The sequence below is a fragment of the Saccoglossus kowalevskii genome, chromosome 8 (assembly GCF_978046115.1).
Source record: "Saccoglossus kowalevskii chromosome 8, keSacKowa6.1, whole genome shotgun sequence".
NCBI classification, from domain to species: Eukaryota; Metazoa; Hemichordata; class Enteropneusta; family Harrimaniidae; genus Saccoglossus; species Saccoglossus kowalevskii.
In genome coordinates, this window is record NC_140648.1 from 2,660,911 (window position 1) to 2,684,176 (window position 23,266).

Here is a 23,266-nt window from a genome sequence, read left to right on the forward strand (position 1 = left end):
TTTGTCATTATCAGTCACTGTGTATAAACCATTAAGCTCCTCATCAAATTCAGATTCACTAGATACCATAGTATCAATTGTATCAAGGTGTGCCATAAAGTTAGATTTACAACGTCTAGCAATATGATTGCAGAAAATTTATGACATTTACTGTTTGTAAATCTACATACATTGTGGTTATGTTGTCCTCCGCTTCGCCAACAGTTTCCCCTTTTACTGTAATCTTCATGTTTTCTTGATTCCGGTGTCACATATTTACTTGAGCTACCCCAGTTACTATTATTATTGTTAGCTCCGGATGATACGACTTTATTTACTGAGACTTCGGCATGTTCGTAGAGGGGGTATAGGGTACATATCACAGTTCACAGGCATTAAAACAGGCAAATCACATTTCACAGGAAATACATTTTCCAATTCACAGATCACAAACAAAATGTATCTGAATTGTAGCTTATAATGATTACCGGTGCAATTGACAAGATAAGGGCACTAAATAACAATATAGACATCAACATATTTATTCATACCTTGTCCGTAATTGACAATCTGGACAATTTACCAGTCTACATATGACCGAACTTTTATCATACGTCCACTTCGTGTGGTTATGCTTTCATAAATGTTAGTGCATCATTGTTCAAGTCTGAGACTGAAGATTTCACTGAAGGCATGGGAGTCAACTCAGAGTCTGTGTCCGCGTCATATTCTGATTCTTGTTCAGAATCACTTCCCATACACTGCTTGTCTTCAGAGTCTTCTTTCCCCATACCAGTCGGCATTTCCTTCTCAGAATGGATATTCCCATCACGTATCTCAGGCTCAACATGTGGTTGTTCAGTGACATCTGGAAATACTACTTACTCTTTTGGAATTGTTGATTCTCTCTACATGTTCAGTGGTAATGTACCAGCTTTGAATTTTGTAGTTTCCTGCCTCACTGTTTTCTGATTCACACATTTTCCATGTTCTATAGCCCATTCTTGCATCTGTACCTGCAGCTCGTTTCATTGATTTTTATTGATGTAGTTTTGGAAAATTATACAAAGGTGTAACTTGAGTACTGATTGGGTGGTTATACACCTATATTCTGACAACCCTATGTTCCGACAACCCTATGTTGAGATGCTAATAAGTTCTGACACCTATCAGGCCCCAGACGCAAAATATTATTTTTTTAATTATTGCCAAACGTTCAGATCAATAATAAACTATGTACCTGACAGTCTTCATGTGGGCTCCACACAACTTGTACTCGGGGATATCTAAATTACATTGTTCAGTACTTTTATGGTCGAAGATCATCCAATAAATTCTGAGCCGGCCAGAATATGCAATATGTACGCTAGTGGTCGGAAGCCAAACGTGGTCAAATACACCTCCCCATGATAGAACAAAGCAACATGTTTTTTCCCAGTTCAACACGATCAGTCTAGTTACAGAATACTGGTTGTACTGTCATGAATTTGTTTTCGCGTATCTGTTAACCGACTTAATTAGTTGATTATTAGCTGAATTGCTGTGTTATGTCTGTCATCGTTCAGGCCTATTTGAAGTTTTGGACGGAACTTGGCTCAGTGATTTGGAACTAATTACCAGATAATCGTCGCCATTCTGACAGTTTATATCCATAGTTATTAATGTAGTGAATGATTAATCAAAAGATATGACGTATTCAGTACTTAGTGTGATTGGCTTTATGATTGAAGGTTACGCCTTAGAGTCTTTTTACTGCTTTGTAATTGGTTAGAGTTTTGAAAATGAATAAAGAGAGTTTGAGTTGGTCTTGGCGAATACTCCACGATAGACGCAGAAGAGAGAGAAAGTGCAGACGCAGTCGAAAGTCCGAGAGAGTCTAGGGGCGAGCCTTGAGGCAGTCCAGTCTTGGGCGAGTCTTGGTTCAGCCTTGTGAGAGTCTTGGGGATTTTTCCCCAGGGCGCTGTGTCTTATAGAGTGCTCGATTGACCGACTAAGACGAGAGCTGAAACGTATTTCGTTGTGTGTGCCTTATTTGACTGTAAAGCTTAAGTGACTTTCCCGATCCCGTACCTCAAGGGGACGAGATAGAGAGACGAGACGAGTTTCCCCCCTGGCAAGTGTGGAGAACCCAGAGAGAGATTTTCCCCATGATAGTACAAATAAAATTTAAGACAAAGCTGTCCAATTTACATACCATGAATTAGACAGAAACATGGGAATTAATTTGGTCAATTTTCAATAATTTGCCCCCCGTATGTCAGGGTAAATGTGTTAGCTTTAAAAAATTGGACATGTTCGAATGAAGTCCGAAAACAGGGACTTATAATTCGGTCTCCGTCCGTCCAGAGTCATATCTCAAAATCCCTTGGACCGATTCCGTTCATTCTTTGCATGTGTCTAGTACTTTATGTGGGACATATGCACATGCAGTGGTTTAGCGATTCGATTCAAAATGGCCGACTGGCAGCCATCTTGTTTTTTGAAAATGTTGTATTTTGGACGTGCTTTGTCAGTTGTCATTCAAACTTGGTACATATATTATACATGTTAGGATACATGTCCATGATGATTTATTTCGCAATTGGATCAAAGATGGTCGACTGGCAGGCATCTTGTTTTTGTTTTTTTTATGCGGTATCTTGGACGTGCTCTGTCAGTTTTCATTCAAATTTGGCACATACATGTACTTTATACATGTTAGGATGCATGTCCATGACAATTTGTTTCAAAATCTGGTCAAGGATGGCCAATTGACAGCCATCTGACCTTTTGGCCTTACTACTATATTTCCACAATTTATGTACCATTTTCATTTGTATTTGGCACATACATCATACATATCAGTGTGTTTCATAATCAAAACAAAGATGGCCAAATAACGGCTGTTTTTATTTTTGGCCATATTACTACTACACGCAACACGTGTTTTGATGTAAATAAACAATCTGTTGTATGCGCCACTTGTAACTCAAGTTTCAAGGACACGCTCGCGACAACCTCTCCGCTATAATATGACAAGCACAAAAAGAACTTTAAAAAAAATACGGGGACTGTGTCATTTTCAATGACTTGTTTAAATTTATTATACATTATTCAAAATCATCAAATGGCATTTTCTGTTTTCTCAATATTTTATTTACTTATTTATTTAAGAGAACGTTATAAAACTGCCACGAAATTACATATAGACTTAAATGGAATGCAAATAGATGGTGAGACGTTGCCTGACCTAAGATTTATAAAAGTAAATTAAACATATGTAGCAAAGAAGTTGGGGTAATTTGCACAAACGTAAAATACAACGGCAGAACATGAAGGATATTGACAAATTTATGAGTGTAACATGTGGGAATATTTTCAGAATAAAGAGGAATATCAGAACAATGCAATGGAACAACAAAGTAAAACGCGAAGACACAAGGAAACATGAATTGGATATAGAATTGAATATAGAATAGAATAGTGCTTTCCGACTTCCTTAAGGAAATCTGTCTAATATGAACCTTGAACGATGAATTATGCATCAAATTTGCAGGTAATATAAACTTGTTGAAACACTCCCAACACACACGGATATTGCCAAGTAATTGTCGAAGTATTAGACTGATACAATGGGAAACATTGTTTGATAATTCTCTGATAATTATCCGCTAACATTATGGAAGATTCCGCCTTCATGGACTTTCGAGCATCATCACCGGACTCTGGTTCACTACAGTTGGATTTCTAGTATTACCCACAGGACATCCTGGTTATATCATAGCAGTAAAAGGTCTCGCACGGCTAGTCAGATTAAGTATGACACTCGTATACTGTGTCGGAACATAGGGGTGTCGGTACCTAGAGATGTAGGGACATAAGGCAGTCCCTGATTGTGTAATATAAGGTTTCTTTTATGAAATAGTATGCTACCCATGGAACAACATGTGTGTCATGTGCCAAAATAATTGTATGTTTTAGGTGGTGACAGATGGGAGAGCCTTCTGAAATATACTAATGTTACAAATGAAGTAAAGTGCTCATACAGAGCAAACAAATGGTTTTACAATCTTTTACTGGATGCACAAATCTGTGTGCATGAAACATTAGATGGCGCAATGGAAAATTCTTGGCAGTTACAACTCACCGAAAATAATAGGTGAGTTTATATCACACATCAATATTCTAGCAAAGCTAACATAGTGATTGTTGACCATGATTACCAGACTCAGTGAAGCATCAACTTTGGTGTGGTCAATGGTGTATGCCCATCTGGTGATTTGAAAACGCTGTTTTACATTCAGAAGTTATTGTATTCACTTGTTTGTCCTAGTTTTAACAAAGTTCAAAACAGGGCCTCGTAATTTGATCTCTGCATGCATACTCACCTGTATCCACATGCTTGGTCGGATCATGTTTAAACGTTACACATACTGACTGATTCAAAACGGCTGTTTTTGTTTACAATTGCACAATGACTTGTGGAATTATTTTTGTTACAATGGGCAAATCAGTGAAATTAAAAGTTCAACATAATAGCATCTAAAAATGCATTCACTTACCATAAACCTTGCAAAATTAATGACAATGTCGGGTATATTGTTTAAACGTGATCTCAATAAAGTTTCAGTGAAGCAAATATTGATTGAACAAGACTACGTTAATCTAAAGAGTGCCATCACGCACGAAAAACATGTGCATGGAATCATTGCTAATGTAACAAGACAAAGCATACCTAGAGCAAATAACGAAGATGATGAACTGCATAATATCAATTGTTCTTTTTTAAACTCACTGTAAGCTACCAGAGTATTCTGTGGTTAGAGCGCCACCGGTGGCAGTAATATATTATTAGTGCGATTCGTGTATTGCGAGAGGCTCGTGTTTTGCGAGAACCGCCATTTTTACTTTACTGTTTGTACACTGAATTCTACGTCAAAATTACTCTACTAGATTTCCCAACGTGGTAGGTTTAGTTACATAAATCGTTAATTATTTGAGTTGTCTACTACAAGCAGACTTATTTAAGATTATTGTGAGTTTATATTTCGCGTAAATTCAGTCGAGTTTACATTCATTACAGTAGACTTCGAACTTGTGCAGTTTTGCTGAATAGATCTCACACTCGTCTGCAACTTGTATTCTTATTAGTGTTCGTTATTTCTTCTGTATTTATAGTTTGACCATTCATTCATTCGTCAATTACCATTCGTTGACCACTTATTCAACAACTCATTGGTTCGCCATTTATCAAGGGAAGATTTTACCGTCCTGCTCATCATTTCTACCATTGAACATTTAACCAATCAGTAACTACTACTCATTGTGGCATTTGTGGTATTTATTGATATTGTCAACAACAACAACTACTACTATTACTATCAACTAACTTTAATAACAATTATCAACATAACAACAACTACCTGTAAACATTAGTGGTGAATGCGTTCAGCACAAGGGAAATAAATATATATTCAACGACCAATCTGTTGTCATTGTATTGGCTACACTCACTCTTTGTAATGGCAACATATGCTGGTGATGGAGCCAGGTGATCTGTAAGGTCGTCAAACTACGAACTTGGAATTTATATCCTATCAAACAAAACATCTTACTGCTTGTATTCAGTTACAGTCGATTGTTCTAGCTAAACTGAGCGCTGAAAAAGCCCATAGACTGACTTGAAAGAATACTGTGAACATTCATGGTGGTATTAACAGCAATGAAGCTATAGATGGACACATTGAACTCGTCAACCGTGAAGTGAAAAGGTTGTTGGCAACCAAACCAAGAAATTATGTATTAATCGAACTGCTTTGTACAAAGTTCAAATGGCGATGGTTTCGCATATTGATTGTGTTATGGTTTTTCGTCGAAGGAAGGGGATTCACAAAACACCACAGAGGGAAATTGATATCCGCAAAATTGTCTAAGAATTAATTGAGAAGCAAGTTATGATTCAAATCCCTCGGCGAAGAATAAAATGCACTAAGCTGAGAAGAGATGGGAAACTGTACACTAAAGTTAATAGAAAATTACCTCAATCAATTTTCAGACATAAGCAAAGACTATTTTTTTGCCGTCATGGTGTGTAGTTATTTGCTGTATTAGAAGCACCAGTTTTTCACACACGTGATTCTAACAACATTCATTGTTTTATATTAAACAAGTCAAAAACGATGTGCAACACATATTTAGAACAGAACAGTATGTCGACCAGTTCGACAAACTTGCAAAAGTATTCTAATGTTCAATTGTGGAAAGGTAAATCGCACATTACATGTATTGTATACAGGATGATTAAAATGCCCCTTTTTACCGTAGACTATGATAGTCTATCATTCACTACTAATAGAGGAAATATGGTTATTCGTGATAGCATTTTATCAAAAATACGGATTCTGAAGGGAGACGACGACATGAATGCGAACGTGGTAGAAACCACCACAGTGTGTTCTTTTGTTTCAATTTTTATATTCATCCAATTAGAAGTTTTCCCACTAATTTTCTTACACGGTCAAGAGTTTATCGATGTATATCATGGGCATACTGCCAATTCTGTATCATTCTTACAATTTGTGTTATATCGTTGATATCCAGTTGTAAGTCTCCGGATTGCCAGCGAGTTTTACGTTATTCTGAGTTTTACATTTAAGTCGTTCTTCTGTGGTGATTGGTGCTGATTGTGTAGCAGATAATTTTGCATACTATATTTCGTTACATTTCCATATCCGCAACGTATCGTCCCCCACATTTTAATGTTATGTATATTAATAAATTGGTTTTAGTGTGTTCATCTGAAGTTGGGGTGAAACTCGTACTTGCTGCTCGTGTGAAATGGATGCATCAGTGAGCGGTCTGGTACTCAAGCTACGCTCTTAAAACACTGTTTCATGGCAATGTTACATACTTCTGTCTTGTACGACACAGGAACAATTAGTTCAATATGTTTTTCTACGTAATATATGTAAGTGCAACTCTAGTTCTATTTCTAGTTGATCTCCTTGTACCAACTTGATGAACACTGGTTGCACAACTGTCCGCACAAGATCATCATCAAATTGTTGTACTCTTCTTCTACACTATGTAGTGTGGACTGTTGGCTGTAATATGTTATCTACTTGAGAAAGAATAGTGTTCTTGACTAATTGACAAATGAAAGCAGTCAGCATTTGCTGTTAAATTCACATGACATATCTTTAAAAGGCATTTCAACTAAAGATGTACCTGTTGGATCAAATCCTACATCTAATTTGTAAAATGACAGTAATATTAGAAACACGCTTGTTACTATACTTGATTGGCCTTTTAAATTCTGGATCAATGGATTTATGTGTCATTCAAATTGAATTTCCTATACAAAAGCTTTTTTTTCATAGTCAATAGTAATGTAGTCATCAGAAAAACCTCTAATGTTGGATCACCACTCTGTTCCATGATACAAAACTCTGAGCACACCAGAGAAAAAGGCAGTTTTAAATGAAAATCAGGTAGGTATAAATTGTGCTCATAGTTCCAAGGCCTTTCAAACATGGTGTTCTCACTGGGCTTGAATTACATGGGTAATATGATAAGTTAATACTATTGCTCTATATATAAAACCCTTTCCGCAAGCCACTCCTGTGATAATAAATTAGCCACAGCAAAAACCACTTAGCAAAAAACATGTATTTCTCAATTTCATAATTTCTGGAATGCAGAAGGTGACAATATTAACACTGTCACAATGGGAGCCATCTCCGGTACCAGTAGGAGGCGGTCATCACTATCACCAACATTTCCGGGATGTTCAAATGGTTTGAAAAAACAAGCTAAATCAGGATCACGATTGTCATCATCTGGATGATAATATGGGAAATTCCATGACCATTCACAGGACCCATGCCAACACTTTTGGCAAGTTGTCTGGCTTTTTTCATCCAATTTTTCCAGGCTTCTATTTCATCACCAGGTACTGGGTAGGCCAACATATCAGCCTTAGCAACATCACCAAGTTGGATGTTCCAAATACACTCTTGTTTTGGGTGGGGTTTTGCAAAATCTGGACCACTGGGATCAACTCTAATCTCCAATTGTATCATGTAGGGCTTAGATTTCTTTGTAAGTCTGCAAACGTGTAGTTGTGATGGTTGCCAACCCACTAGCCATTTCTGTTCCAAAATTCCTCCACTATATCAGTACGAGTGGAATGGTATCGTTGCTCAAGTTATCCCTGTAAAATATGATCATCACAGCAAAGTTACACGAAAGTAGCAGATCTGTATACGTTTCTCTTGTGATGAAGTGAGTAGATAACAGTTGATTGGAATTATCACTGACCCAGTTGTGCCAGATACCCAGGAAATGACATACAATGTCAGCATATTCAATGCGTGTAGTATATGAAGCAATGTCACTATACAATATCTTCATGTAGAACCAGATAATTCTCATACACACCAATGTGCCTTTCACACTGCCATCAGGAACATGTCATTCATCAGGTCTGCCCTCCATGATCTTCTCCAGAGAACTTGTCACCTTAAGTGAAGAGAGGCGTTGTGCTGACCTACAATTCTGTTGACCCTTCGTGTGATATCATCAGCTTGGAGTCTGTGGTCAGTAAATGGTAACCTCTGGTAAACCAACTGCAAATGGTTTGCATGAATTAAGTATGTTGACATTGTAACAGTTCTCGCAGCAGAATATATCAGATTAATGATCTTTTTGTGGTTGTGGATATAGTCCTGATCAGCAACTTCTCTTATCGTGTATTTTCCATCCTCCTTGGTTTATTTCCAACAGGAGAACAAAACCCCAGGTTGCGTGGAATTGGTCTAAATCGTTCCTCACCTGTAGATGTCATCAACTGGAGCATGATTTGTCTTTTTCTGCAGTCTCCATCAGATGAAAGGTCAATCAATGGCCCTACAGTTTTTTTCTATTATTTCCCCATATAAGCGTTGAATAGACTGCCATTGTCTGTAAGCAAATGTGGTATCAAACCTGTTACATGTTGGCATAACTAGTATGGTAATTTTAGGCAGAGTGGGATGGAGTGGGTTCAAAATAATAGCTCTTCCATAAGTCCCAATTTTGCAATTTTTAAGAGTCATTTTCCGCTGCCAATACTGGTACTCTAATCTTCCTTCCTCCAATACAGTACTTGTATGTATTCTTTGTTACTTTCATGTTGTGGACTGTAATCCTCATTTCCAAGTGTACTTGAAAGATGAGGCTATATGTTGTTTAATATTATGTAGTGGTGTCTTCTGTTTGGCAGGGTCTAATGTCAGGCTTACATTACAATAACGGCAACGTTCTGATTTATCCTCAATTATAGTTACATGCTTGTATTGAGCCTGGACAGGTAAGTACTAAGTCGATGGATTCCTCATCACCCCATCTCTATGAAAGGCTGCCATCCTGTTACTTATGTTGACTTTACATTTCAAATGGGTTTTAAAAATTTGAGATGTTGTTTCTCAGTACCAGCTGCAATACCAGTGTTGCACACTGAGCAACTAACAAAGACTTTATCTGCTTTTTATAAACAATACTTGCACCTTCTGCCTTGCTTAGAAAATTGGCTTCCTTTTGAAGTTTGCTCTGGTTTTCTGTCATTACTGCATAATCTTTGCATTTTTCCTCAGTTGCTTCACTGGTTGTAAAGACGATGTCGACATTACATGTTGGTGGCATGTCTACTGGAACACTGACACTATCATCAGAATCCATTTGTATAGCTTTTGGCTCAGTTTTTTTGTAAAACAATCCCTTGAATGGAATCTTTGCAGGCCATTGACAAATATTCCATGAATATCCTAGTTTACCCTATTTCATTGGGACAGAGTAGAGTGCCAGTAAACAGCCAAAAAAAGTTTACAAATAATGGATGTTATATGTGCATTTATAATAGGAGAAATGTGATAATTTCTTTAAAATTTTAAAATAATATACTCACCACCAAACTTGGATCTTTTTTTGCACCTGTGCTAGTTTTCACTGGAAAGTGTTTCTCACCATCCTAGAAAATATGCTTGGTGAAGATGATGAAGACAGTTATTCTGAATCTGTAGCAATGATGTAACTAGGCCATACACCAAAAAATATTTATAATTATACATGTATGATGTAGTAATGATATAATTGCAGGAAGTTGTGGGAAAAAACACTATCATAAAATGAGAATGATGTGTCAAAAATAGTGTACTTACTACATACTTTTAATTAAGATCAAATTAAAAAAAATAATGCATGCTTACCAGAATGTGTTTTTTTTATCAGGTTCTTCTTTCAGAGTCTTGCACCTTTTTGGTGTAAACTGATATTCAGCATCAACACACTTGATAATAAAAAAAAGGAAATCACATGTAAATTTGACACAAATGACTGAATGAATTCTGTGCATTTGGAAATATTAAATACATGTAGTAAATAATGTTCACCCTAAAAACTTACTATTTTTTTATTAAATTTAAAACCTCCAACATTAAAGGGGAGGCACCATGTTATGCCATCTTTTATGCTGGCTACACATAATTATTAATATCTGGCAGAATGATCAACCTAACATTACTACACAACTAAACGAGAACTTACAATTATTAAACATCTTCTCTACCTCATCCATATTCTTTTTTATTCTTTTTTCAGTGAAGATATGCCAATGCACCTTAGTTGAAATACCTGTTCCTTCTGTTGCCTAGTCGAGCCTTCACTGATCTTGATGTCTTTGTAAGCCTCCTTGCCAAAGATGTTTCCCAGTTTCAGGAGCTTCTCACCACACCAATATCATCTGCCTTTATAATTGCTACTCCACTTGCTGCAACATTGAGTCCCTCATCAATGCATTTCACATCTTCTCACATCTGGTACTGGCGAAGCAAATGAATATGATAGACCTCGACCTTCTCTCTGACCTTGATCTTATAGGTCAGATCATCTATTACACCCACTACGTCATAAGGTCCCTTCCACGTAAGAAGCAATTTGTTGTTGTCTGTTGGTAGTAGGATAGTTACCTTTTGACTGACCTTTAGATAGCGAGCCTCTGTTCTCATCATAATGATGCTTGTGTCTTCCCTGTACTTCAAATGGGCTTTCCCGGGCGATTTTGCATGTGTCTCTTCTAGTTTATTTCTCAAGTCAATCACGTATTGGTAGGTTAATACATAACTCTTGATCATCACTCTGTGTCCATAGCTCTTTCAGTAGTTGCATGGGACCTCTGACTGCATGACCATATAATAATTCAAATGGGGAGGATCCTGTGCTGGTTTGGGACACTTCTCTGTATGCGAATAACACTGCAGGTAGGTATCGATCCCAGTCTTTCGGCCTCTCTTGACACATTTTCTTCGCCATACCTTTCAATACACCATTTATTCACTTGCATAAACCATTACAGCGGGGATTGTATGGTGTAGTGAACAGACACCAAGCGACATATTTCACCCATGAGCTCAGAGATAAATTGTGTACCACGGTCACTTAAGATTTCTTTGGGGAATCCCACTCTACAAAATATTTCAAGTAGTGCTTCAGCCACCCGCTCAGTCTCAATTTTTTGCAGGGGGGTTGCCTCAGGATATATTGTAGCGTAATCCACCATTGTAAGTATATATCTGTACCCTTTGTCTGAAACTGGATAAATTGGTCCAATGAGGTCTATTGCAACCCTTGAAAATGGCATCTCAATGAGAGGCATTCTTCCCAGTGGTGCTCTTGGAACTTTGCCTCTTGGTATGGTTTTTTGGCAGATGTCACAGGATTGACAAAACAGTGCTACATCACCAGTTACACCTGGCCAATGAAAGCTGGTTGTTATTCTATCAACTGTCTTCTTCATCCCTAAATGCTCACCAACTATAGATTCATGAGCTAAGGCCATTATCTGTTTCCGATACTTAGCTGGGACCATTATCTGTCTAATGTTGACCTTTGTATCACCTCGTGGCTGCGAGTACAGTACACCTTTCTTAATTTCCATACTATGCTCACTTTTTAGCATTATTCGTATTCTTATGCCCTTGTTCTTGTGCTGACTCCCACATTTCTCGTTGAGATTCTTTCAACTTGTCAATATCAATGGCATCCACCTTCTCTATCATCACATTCAGTGATTTGATTGGTCGTTTTTCTGCCTCTGCCTGACATTATAGCTTTGCCTGGAATCCAGTTTTCATCAGAAGTAGGTTTAACTATCAAATCAAAGATAGGAGCTGTTAGCACATTGCTTCGGTTTCACCAGTAAAATAAGGGGTATCCATGTTAACCTTTGCTATGGGAAATCGTCTCGCAGTTCCATCTATCAGAACGCACAAGTGCTCCTTTCCAGTGAACTGATCTGCATCTACCAGTCCCCCTACGTACAACGACTCTCTGTCTACCAATATAAGCATCACAAACAGGCATACTATGATTTTACAGGCTTGATTTTACGGTGCTGCTCACATGCACCAATCATCATCGGTAACGATGTACCATTCGCCAATTTAAGGCAGCCGTTTTCTATACAATTGACAAGAGGGTTTGTATTCGTCACCTCAACCTGGCATGATGCGGCAGTCTCTGTATCATTACATTTCAATTGTCCTTGGTCTTCCCATCTTGCTCGACTTTGACTTCGGTTCCTTCAACTTCCACACCGGCTACAGCCACCTTTTCTATTTTGTTGGTAATCATCACTTGAAACAACCGCTGCCATCTTTTTCTTTACTGGATTGTTGTAACAATTTATTGCAAAGTGTCCTTCTTTGTTACATATAAAGCACGGTTTATTTTCTTTGTTTCAGCTTGGGTGTTGGCTTGTTGGGAGTTGGTTTTCCATGCAGACTTGCTGTGTTGTTGTGCACGAGCGGGTTTATTTATGCTACCACCATGGGCTTCGACATACTTTTCTGCTAGTCTTGTCATCTCAGCAACATTCTTTGGCACTCGTTCTCTCAGAAACACAGCTAACTCTGGCGCACACCCTTGAATAGACTGTTCTCTGAAGAGCACATCCTTAAGCCCCTCAAATGTCTTGTCTGTTCCTGCCATCTCTATCCAGCGGGGAAAAATACCGTTATTACTGCTTAAACAAGTCACGTTTAATTTATTGCCACCATTAAGTGGTTAAATTGTGATAATAAATGTGTGGACAAATATTTGAAACTTATTTTGGTGTAAACAACTCGCACGTTTGATTAATTCCCACAATTGCAAGTTGTTAAATTAGGGAATAAATGTGTTGACAAATATTTGATACTTATTTAGGTGTAAGAACTCGTGTTTGATTAACTTCCACCATTGCAATTTGTTAAAATAATGAAATAAATATACTGGTATCATTGAATATTTGATTTGATTCTGAAACTTTCTAACAAAATGTTAACTGCTGACTTCGAACCCTACACAGTATAAATTCCACAACACCACAGAAGATATTCGTCTGTTGCCTGAATTGTTTTCGTAATATAGGGAACGCCATCGACACTTCAACAAAATTTACCTTGACTTGGGTCTTGTTTATCTCTTGTCACAATTTGGAAACTGTTGAACAAATTGCGCGTCGTCCAGTTTAAGACGCAAGTTATTTTATTATTTATTCATTCAGTTTTACTTGTTACGGTTTGAGGGATTTTAGTTTATTTGATTTACGTTTTTATGGTTGCTCTGAGCGGGACTCGAATCCACTGCCTTTTCAAGCTAATTTTGTTTTATCACGATGACACGCTTGTGTACCACGACGTTGGTCGTTGAGTGGTGTTCATTTTAATAACTACTTCAATGTTTTGATGAGTTGAACGGGAAAGCCAAAACGATTGCTGGGTTCTGATTGCTCCCGTTCCGGTGAGTGTGTATGTAGTGGGATTCGAACCCATGTCGTTTGTATTGGGCAGTTTTTCATTTCCCATGTTGGCTATGCCGTAATATGCAACCACTTCCCCGTTTTATTGTGATTTTGTGAGTATGTCTTCCTCACCCGTCAGGCCATGACCCAGTTTCAACCACACGGCCATTTTGCAACGAAGTGCGCGACCCTTGGCGTGACCATATGATCGTTCTGTTCAACTGTTAGGCTAGGATTTATTACCGTTTTTATCATTATATTGTCACGTGATTTGTTTCACCTTGTGTTTAATGTCCTAAGTATTTTTATTGTAATTCGTATATACCGAGCAAACGACCCCGATTGAAGGTCGTGTATTTTGTGTCATCAAATCGTGTGTAGGTATTGCTTCTAGAACCATGCCCAATATTGACGTAGCGAAAGTTCAGTTAGATTAGCAACGTACCTCAATACACGTGGACGACATTACTGTTCTCACTTGTTGCACGCGGCAATTACATTAACTATGTTTTAAACTCTCACCGGAGCCTATGCAGTACCATGCCAGGACCTGTTTAATACTTGGTTAACTGGCTTGCCTTTTCACCAACCTGCCCATAGTCAGCCTAGTCGACAACGAATGCACACTTCTCTTTTTCCCTGCCAAATCTGCTGGAACTTCACAAACTCAATTTGCATAACAATTCGTTCACAATATTCATTTCTCAAATTGTCAAAATTTGCATAACAATTCATTGCATTTAACCTTGATCGCAAACATAAAAAAACAATTATACAGATTCAGTTTTATCCCCCCCCCCGGGCCCACACATCGGACACATTGTAACATCATGAAACCAACATCGGATATACTTCCAGTATTTTCTTTTTCATATCTTGTTCTATGTCATCGGTATTGAACACAACTCTCTGCGCGTCAAGACCTGCTCTAAACAGTACTCGTTTTTCTGTGGTTGTGGGAAGGTTACGCGCATGTCTATCTGAAAGACAAACTAAGTTTACAGTCTAGGTTCTGTCTGTTTTTGCTTTCTTAACCGATGAGTTAACTCCTCGGTCAAATCTTCTATGACTATTTCTGTCCAAGTTAAAAATTAACCTTGCCTCAGGGACAGCGACACTAGATTGAACATTAGTTTGCGATGTAGACGGACTCGCATCACTAACGACATCAGCGGTGTGTCAGCGCAAAGTTCCTTCAAGCAAATGTGATTGCCGATGGTACATATTCCTATTAAATAATAACACATGTTTGGGAAGTTCAAGTTCTTCATCACCTTGTCCTACAGGATCTGGAATTCACCAGAAAACCACCTCTGAAAGGGTGATGCTCTCGTTGTACTCATACGATGCCAAGAGCATGCTTTTCTCCATAAATCCAACTTTCCATTGATGTTTCCCATGTAAACGTAATGAAGGGTGGCGATGTGTGCTTCATTCAGAGGATCAAGGATTCCACGATCTGGATAGAAGTAGAATATTTCAGAGTATATACCCAAAACACATCCCTCCACAGCCTTTCAATCTTTTGTGCACACTGGTTATCATACTTCACTACCCTCTGGCTACCGTGTAAGTACCAACTTCTATATGTTCCATGTCGAATCTCACTCGACTAGGAAGACCAACATTTTATACTCCATTTTTGAAATGGTCAAGGAGAGTTTGAGCCTTGTTGTCACAGGTAGGCGATTGAATCCATCGATACCACGAAATAATAATAAAATTCCATCGAATAAGTTTATGGTTAGTGTCAATGTGCCATAAATGGTTTGGACCCTATACATTGTATATTTGTTGATGCAGGCGACCTTTTTTTCCGTGCATTTACCCCGTTAATACTATTTCTCAGTCACATGTACGCCCTTTTCACGCAACATATGTTTCAGCATGTTTTCACCACAATATGGGTAATTAGTTTGAAAGTGCTGGATGCGTACATCGAGTTCAGCATCTGATATACCAATAAAGTTCATCTTGCTCAGGCCAAAACGTCTCATTCGACGGTAAATAGTGCTTTGGTAAACAGAAAGCATTGATGCTATTTCTTGGATTGTGAAGTCTTCCAGAAAGCTTTCTAAAACGCTTCGAAATCTCCAGAATCGCCGCGACTTTTATTCGGTTGTATACCTCCAGTGGTTGTGCATGCAACACATTGTGCCATGATATCATTTCTGTTCTGAACTCCCAGGCTTTCCAGTTCCAAAGCTGACAATTTACAAACCAATTCGAGAGACATCTTCTCAATTACAAAGTTGTTAACAAGATGTCCAAGACATTCCAAATTTTAGTTAATTCTGAAGCCATGGCACGCGTTTCATTGAACAGTTCCATACAACGAATGAACAACATATAACAAATGAAATGCATAATGAATGAACTGCTTAATATATCAAATGAAATGAATAATATAACGAATGGACTGCATAATATAACGACTGAACTACTGCGTCACATAGACTGTCTAAATGTAAAAAATGCGCTGCATGGAATGACAATGTATAGTATAACGTGATTTCTATTGACATAAGACTGGCTTTCCATACGGAATGACCTTCTTGTGCATTTTGTCTGCTTTTGTTACTTGCATCAGATTTTTCACCCCAGTTAAATTGATCAAAGAAATTATGCCAAATTTAGATGTTAAAGAGATTCATGTTGAATTCATGAATATGTCATGTTTGTCATAATTTTATCATTATGGGTACTGGGCCATCAGGATACTCAAAATAAAAATCTAGATTACAGGAGTCCGAAATGTGACAGTACTGTTGTGCACATATAGATACACGCAAGTAAATCACCATTTATAAAATAAAACATTCACTTGTATGTATATGCCACCCCCGCCCTCCGCCGTTCATGGGACTCTGACGGGGCGAGGCAGATGATGAAACTTCCGTTCACAAGTCTAAATAAACTCCGCAGAATACCAATAGTAGTCTTCCTCCTCACAATCACAGGGCTGCCTCACATACCAAAGACAGGCTTGATGGTCCGGGGTAGAGGAGTTGGTATGCAGATACAGTCAGGGAACGAATCAGTCAACCCAAAAAAGCCAACCAACACATATATTTCGGTTATAAACAGAGACAGGTATACTGCCAATTTAATATAATAACGTCAACATTAACCTCGCCACATAACACAATTGAGGCCTACAATATTAACCTGACAGGACCTGGCAAATAAACCAAGTCAATAAACAGACTAAGTCAATCCAACAGGCTGACCAAATTAACCCAGTGGCGCCTTGTCACTGGAAAAATAAAATCACATAAAATTAACCTGCCAGGAACTTGCCTATAAATTAACTAAATTAACCTGGCAGTGCCTAACACTCACGCCAAATACAAATGCGATTTAAGTCGAACAATAGACAACAATGCCATGTTTTATGGGTCAAAAATGCCTAAAGTAAGCCCGGGTTACATATATAATAAAGTTAATTGTAAAACTTAATTGGTCTTTCATTAATGAGACAAGACTATTAAAACATAACCTGGTGTTTCCAATACATGGCGAAATATTCGATAGATTAATGACTTTCCAAAACTAGTCAGCAAAATGACATCAAATGTCAAACACTTCCTCTTGTTCATCTCGCAATGACTCGACACCAAATTTAGCACAAATCTACAAAATGAGAAAATGTAAGTATTAAAACGATTAAGTACAGTAGGAAATTGTTTGAACTACTTGAACAATGAAAATTACTACTATTTATTATTTACAAAGCTAACGCGTTATTAATATTAATAATCGATTTGTTTTAAGTGCACCACCATGTTTTCTTAAGGCGCTCTGTGATTAGTTGACTAATCCCATCAGCGGAAAGGTACTTGAACGCAATTTGGATAGGTAGTTTGTCAGATCCTTGTGGGCTTTCGCGATTACCAAAACTTTAAAAAAATACCAGCAAATTAATTTGAAACAAAAATAATACAATATATGAAAAAATATGAATAATATTATATTAACAAAATAAAACGTGGTAGTACGACTCATTCTACAGACTTCTGCCCATGTAAACAATATTCTACAGCCAACTAACAACGGGGTAATTTGACTAATAACATCAAAGAACGCCCAAAAACCTACTTCAATGGTAAAGAATTGTGTAATAATTATATTGTAGATAGTAAAGGGTGTTCCAGATATCAATGCCTTTTTGTCTGTCTGTACTACTGCATTAAGTCACCACACACAGCTAAAACATCTAAATCCAATACTGGTACAGCACAATGACTGCCATCTACAACAACCACCCTTTTTAAAGTTTATTTATCACTTATGTACAGGACTCCAACATTGACAATGCACCAATAGTTGCTTATGAATGCCAGAAAAATGTATCTGCCAAAAACAAATCTGGAAGACGTGATTTGTTTGATGCAGACAGAGTTACATAAGAGATAGTGATCCTTGTGATTCACCTCCATTCCCACTTTTCTGTTTTAACCCATTGGACTTGGTTGAGTATTCTTCAGAGTTTATAAATTTATGATAGGTATAATAAATTCATGCATCAAATTGGCATTTTGGCAAGATGACAGTGATACTGGTGAAGGAGAGCTTTCTTGTCTCATATCCACCCCATCCACAGATATATCATCATAAATGAAGCATTAATTACTGCTTCATTTATAGGTGGGGGTGATGAATATGCACAATCTGGAGTTACATTACTGTTTAGTATATTTACTTCAGGCATAGCATTGGAATTTTGGCAGGTTAACAGTGATACTGGTAAAGGAGACCTTTTTATTCTCATATCCGTCCCATCAAAAGGCAGGTCATCAGTAATTTTGAGACCTTGGGGGTATGAAACCCATTTTGCATTTTCAATCATTTGTTCATTTCTAGGTGATGATTGTGTTGATGATGCAAACCTTGAAGTATCCTTGTTGGTAAGTGCATTCAAATCTGGTACAGATTTTGCATTTTGGCTGATGAGAAGAGACTTCATTTTCTGTATCTTTACCATTCATGGACTCATCACCAAAGAATAGATTATGCAGTTCGTGGGTAAACATAGTGGTCTCACGTGCTGCTAGTGGTAATTGATAACACCGTTCATGCGCTGTTTGTGCATGGCTCATGTGCTTGCTGGATGTTGGTGTTAGAGAAGGCTGCTTAATACGTACATGTGTTGCAATTGATTTCCTTATACTGGTTGCTGATACAGGTCTTATGTCAATTTCCAATGATGCTTTTGATATTGCTCTAGAGAACGCAGCAATGTCCAGTGGGTTGCCTAATGTGTTAAGAAACACTTTGTTTGTTTTGGCCATTATTGGTCTGACAAACCGAATATACAGCTTTATCAGGCGATAGAGTGGCATTGGTGCACATAATCGTGCTGGTCCATATTTTGTCAATGTTTTATGTTGCATTACATGGATGACCATTGTATCTTCAATGAACACAGCATCACCCACCTCCTGGAGTGTTATATGGAATATTGTACCTGCTCGCTGTGCATTTCTCAAACAGTTTTTTAAGTTTATCTTCTGTCACCATTTTCATACGATCTTTTCATCTGAATTATTTTGTCCTTGTTCACCCCTCTTCCCCATACTGTCATCTGGTTCATTAATGCTGTGGCATTCTCTTTCAATTTTGAGTTTCCATATTTCTTTTCTTTCAACGTTAGGTAGGTCAGATATTATTTGCAGGAAGATATCTTGGGTCCCTGGCTTCTCGTACTTTTTTGATGATATAAAACACTTTCGAACTTCATGTATCTTTACTGAATGAAGCCGCAACTCACCCAATGAAGTTAGTGATTCACATACAAATTGTAAGATCTTCACCTGGTTCACATTTTGCATGACGTTTTTTTTTTCAGGTGAGAATTCCAGACCCCCATCAACTGATTGTAGGTATCCCTTGAAGGACAAGGCAATAGTTTCCACATAGTTTGTTTCTCTATGTAAATGTAATCCACTCTCGATAGGAGGGTAGGCTTTTTCTAGGTACATCCTCATTAGCGGAGACCATCTTGAAATCATAAATGAATGTCCAGGCGTCTATGGCTCTTCCTATTTTTACAAATCGGACATTCCTTCTTCATTCCAGGTACCCGTTTACCTTGTGCCAATCTCCATTCCGTTAAGTGGTTGATATCATCAAAAAAGTATGAGAAGCCAGGGACAACAGGGTCCAAGATATGGTCACAGGTCAACTCGCACCAGACCAACTCGCACCAAACCAACTCGCACCACCACTAATGTATTGGGCGATTTAAGAGGCATTCAGCTTTGCAGTTAAAAATAAACAGGTCGATACGTCTAACTGGAAGCAAAATTACATAAGATTTTCCATCAGGGTCGATAAAATCGACAATTTTCAATGTCAACCGAAAACATACGCCGCCATCTTGTTCTTGGCGTAAAACTAGTTCCAGTACTGTAGGTTCATTTTTCGGCCAAAAAAAGGTATTTGTGGTCGCTAGATGGATGTTTTAGCAGAACGCCATACATTTGTAGGCGGGTGTCGAATCCTCGGTCTATGCGACTTTTCAGGACTGTGGGAACTGAATGAACAGCGGGAGGAGGCCAACCTACAGGACTGTACTCGGGGCTATCGCTATATATATGCTAAAACTACGTAATCCTTGTGTAAGTCGCACATTACCAAAATTGCAGTTTCAAATACCGACGCCTGAGACGATCTACGCCAGTTATGAATGCTACACATTACCGAACCGGCAGGTTCAAATACTGACCCCTCCTACAATGGTAAAATAGCGCAATACTTGCGCAAGTCGGCAGGTTCAAACGCTGACACCTTGAACAATAGTAAATCCACACCACGTTTGGTGCCGGGTTCTCTCGTACGTATTGTGGTGCCAGGATCTCTTGTGACCAATCCGAATTCAAGTAGGGAATAGACTTCAATGTTCAATAAACACATTAACACATACATATATTTTTTAAATAATAAAGATGCAAAAACAATAATAGAAATAGCAAAATACAAAGAAAACTGTTTCAAAACAAGAGAGGTAAAACTGAAAACAATATAGTCAGTTAACTCAAGATAAGGTCATGTACATGCATTAGTAAACCAAACATTCACCAACACAAATATGGAAAAGATTCCAAATTACGTTATCATTCATTTTTTTTTCAAGTTTTATTTGCTTGTTTGATTGTGTGTATTTTTATTCTCATTTTAATTGTTTGTTTTTATCCACACCTGTATTGCATTTTAGTCAAAATCCCAATAGGGATACGCAATTATTATTATACAGCGTTGCAGAGACTAAGCTTATTTCGTATTTTTCATGATCAGCATGAGGCCGATTGGGTGGACGAACGTGAAGTTTTGGACAGCTTATCCACGATGTGAAACTGTCTAGTAATCATGAATGTTGTATCAGAGAATTTACTTCGTTTTCATACACTCGTATACTACAAGCAGAGTAGGGAATCGGCGGAATAAACTACCGTGCAACCTGTGAGTAATTGCTCTTGCCGCCATGTTAATGAGATGCGTTCAGAACTATATACAACGTAAGTCATTGTTCTATGTGTAAATATTTGAACTTGCTGGTGTGATAATCCGTTCTATTCATAACTAAACGCAGTGTTAGTCATTGTTCTACGTGTGATCTTTCCATTACTAGTACTTCGTTTGTCGGGAGAGTGACGCATTATAAGACTTTCATTGTTCGCTGCGACAAAGCACCACGCTAGCATGTTTATACTGGTAAGAGTGTGTGGCGTCAGCAACCGGTCTTCCTTCGTCAGTTACCGCTAGTGGTGTCACATTTACTTATGATAAGCATTTGTCATATTCTATTTACAGATATCACAAAAGATCACGAGTTTGGGGCCAAGCTTATTTAATGAAATGGATCTGTTTTTTAAAGGCGACGGTCTCGGGGATAATGTTAATCCTCCGTTCACAACGTACAAAAAAATGCACACGTACACGTGATTTTTAATAAATATTTAACAGACATTTGAACAACAGCAGTTCAATCCACCAGTAAGTATATATGTCAACATGTTCTCCAAGAATGGATTCTCCCCCCCCCCAATCTATTTTTGTACAACTATTGTCCGTATTATTTCCTGTGTATAAATCGCACTTGGTACGTTCACGTTACGGGATCTCGGAACATTTTTAATTCTTCGTGTTTGTAGAGGGATTATAGTAGTTACGTTCACGTTATTGGGGATCCGCTTAGGACCGAATCGGCTCGTGCCAAAATCACGTCTTTATTCGTGGATATGTTATTTGGCCCAAACAAGGAAAACAATACGCATATGATGATAATAATAATTGCTATATTGAAATTATGTTCATTTGTTGTTATAGTATTCAATGTTGGGCATCGTGCACATAAACGGTGGAGAAGATTAAAAACAACTACTAGTATTTGTTCACGTCGATAACGCCGATAACATTCTACTACAACAACCGACCATATATGCACTTCCCTCCATCGTTTTGTCATACCAGTATGAATCAGTATATGTTCTCTTATATTTACCACCGAGGGCGTGATTTCGGCTGTGCGAAGCGTACAGGCAGCAAATCTTGGCATGGAATAAGTTACGGTCCAACGCATCCTTCGGGACCGAGATCGATGTTTTTTTTTTCGGCACGTGCCGACTCGGCACCAAAACATCGATAGAACTTTAATAAAGTAATGTTTGTACAATGGATTTTCTAGGAACGTTTTCTAGAGAACGTTTAATAAATTGATATGATAGATATCGTATAAAACGATATTTGCCATAATAACAGCATCGTCAACGATGTAGCTTTGAAGCAAACACAACTAAAGATAAAGCACATCACGTGTTACGCTCCGTGTCAACGACTCATCTGCCTTTGTCAGTAACCGACGGTGGTGTCACATTAACACTTTTGCACATTAAGATTTCTCAACCATTTCTCGAAAGCCAATGACATCCAAGATACATCTATCTCATTCAATACGCTAACCAATCACATGCTGCTAAGACAGTATAAAATATCACCGTTTTAGAAAGAGTTTAACCACTTCGATTGATCTTCATCAAGTGAACATTACTGGCAAACTCTCTACAGCTACAATTATATTATCAAGACGATTATTTTATCTAACTTTATATATCTTATTTTGTTCATTAACATTTTACATATATCACTAATACATTCTTATTGATTTGTTGACACTGAACAGTACTGCACGTTTTATTATAATTGTTTCCAGTTTCTTTTAGTTTATTCACAGATTGCATTCCAGAATGAATACCAGAAACAAAAACAACCGCCGTATCCTCATTGCCGAAAACCCATGCGTCAAGTGCAAACAAGATGTTACATCAAGACAGCAAGCGATGGAGTGTGATCAGTGCAACCGTTGGCAACATAGAAAATGTACAAGTGGTGAGTTTATTTCTTTCTATAAATTATCCAATTCATATTTTTGTACTTTTTAGCCCTATCTGTGCTAATGTAAGATTTCTTATAAAATTTAACAGGTTTTTCATT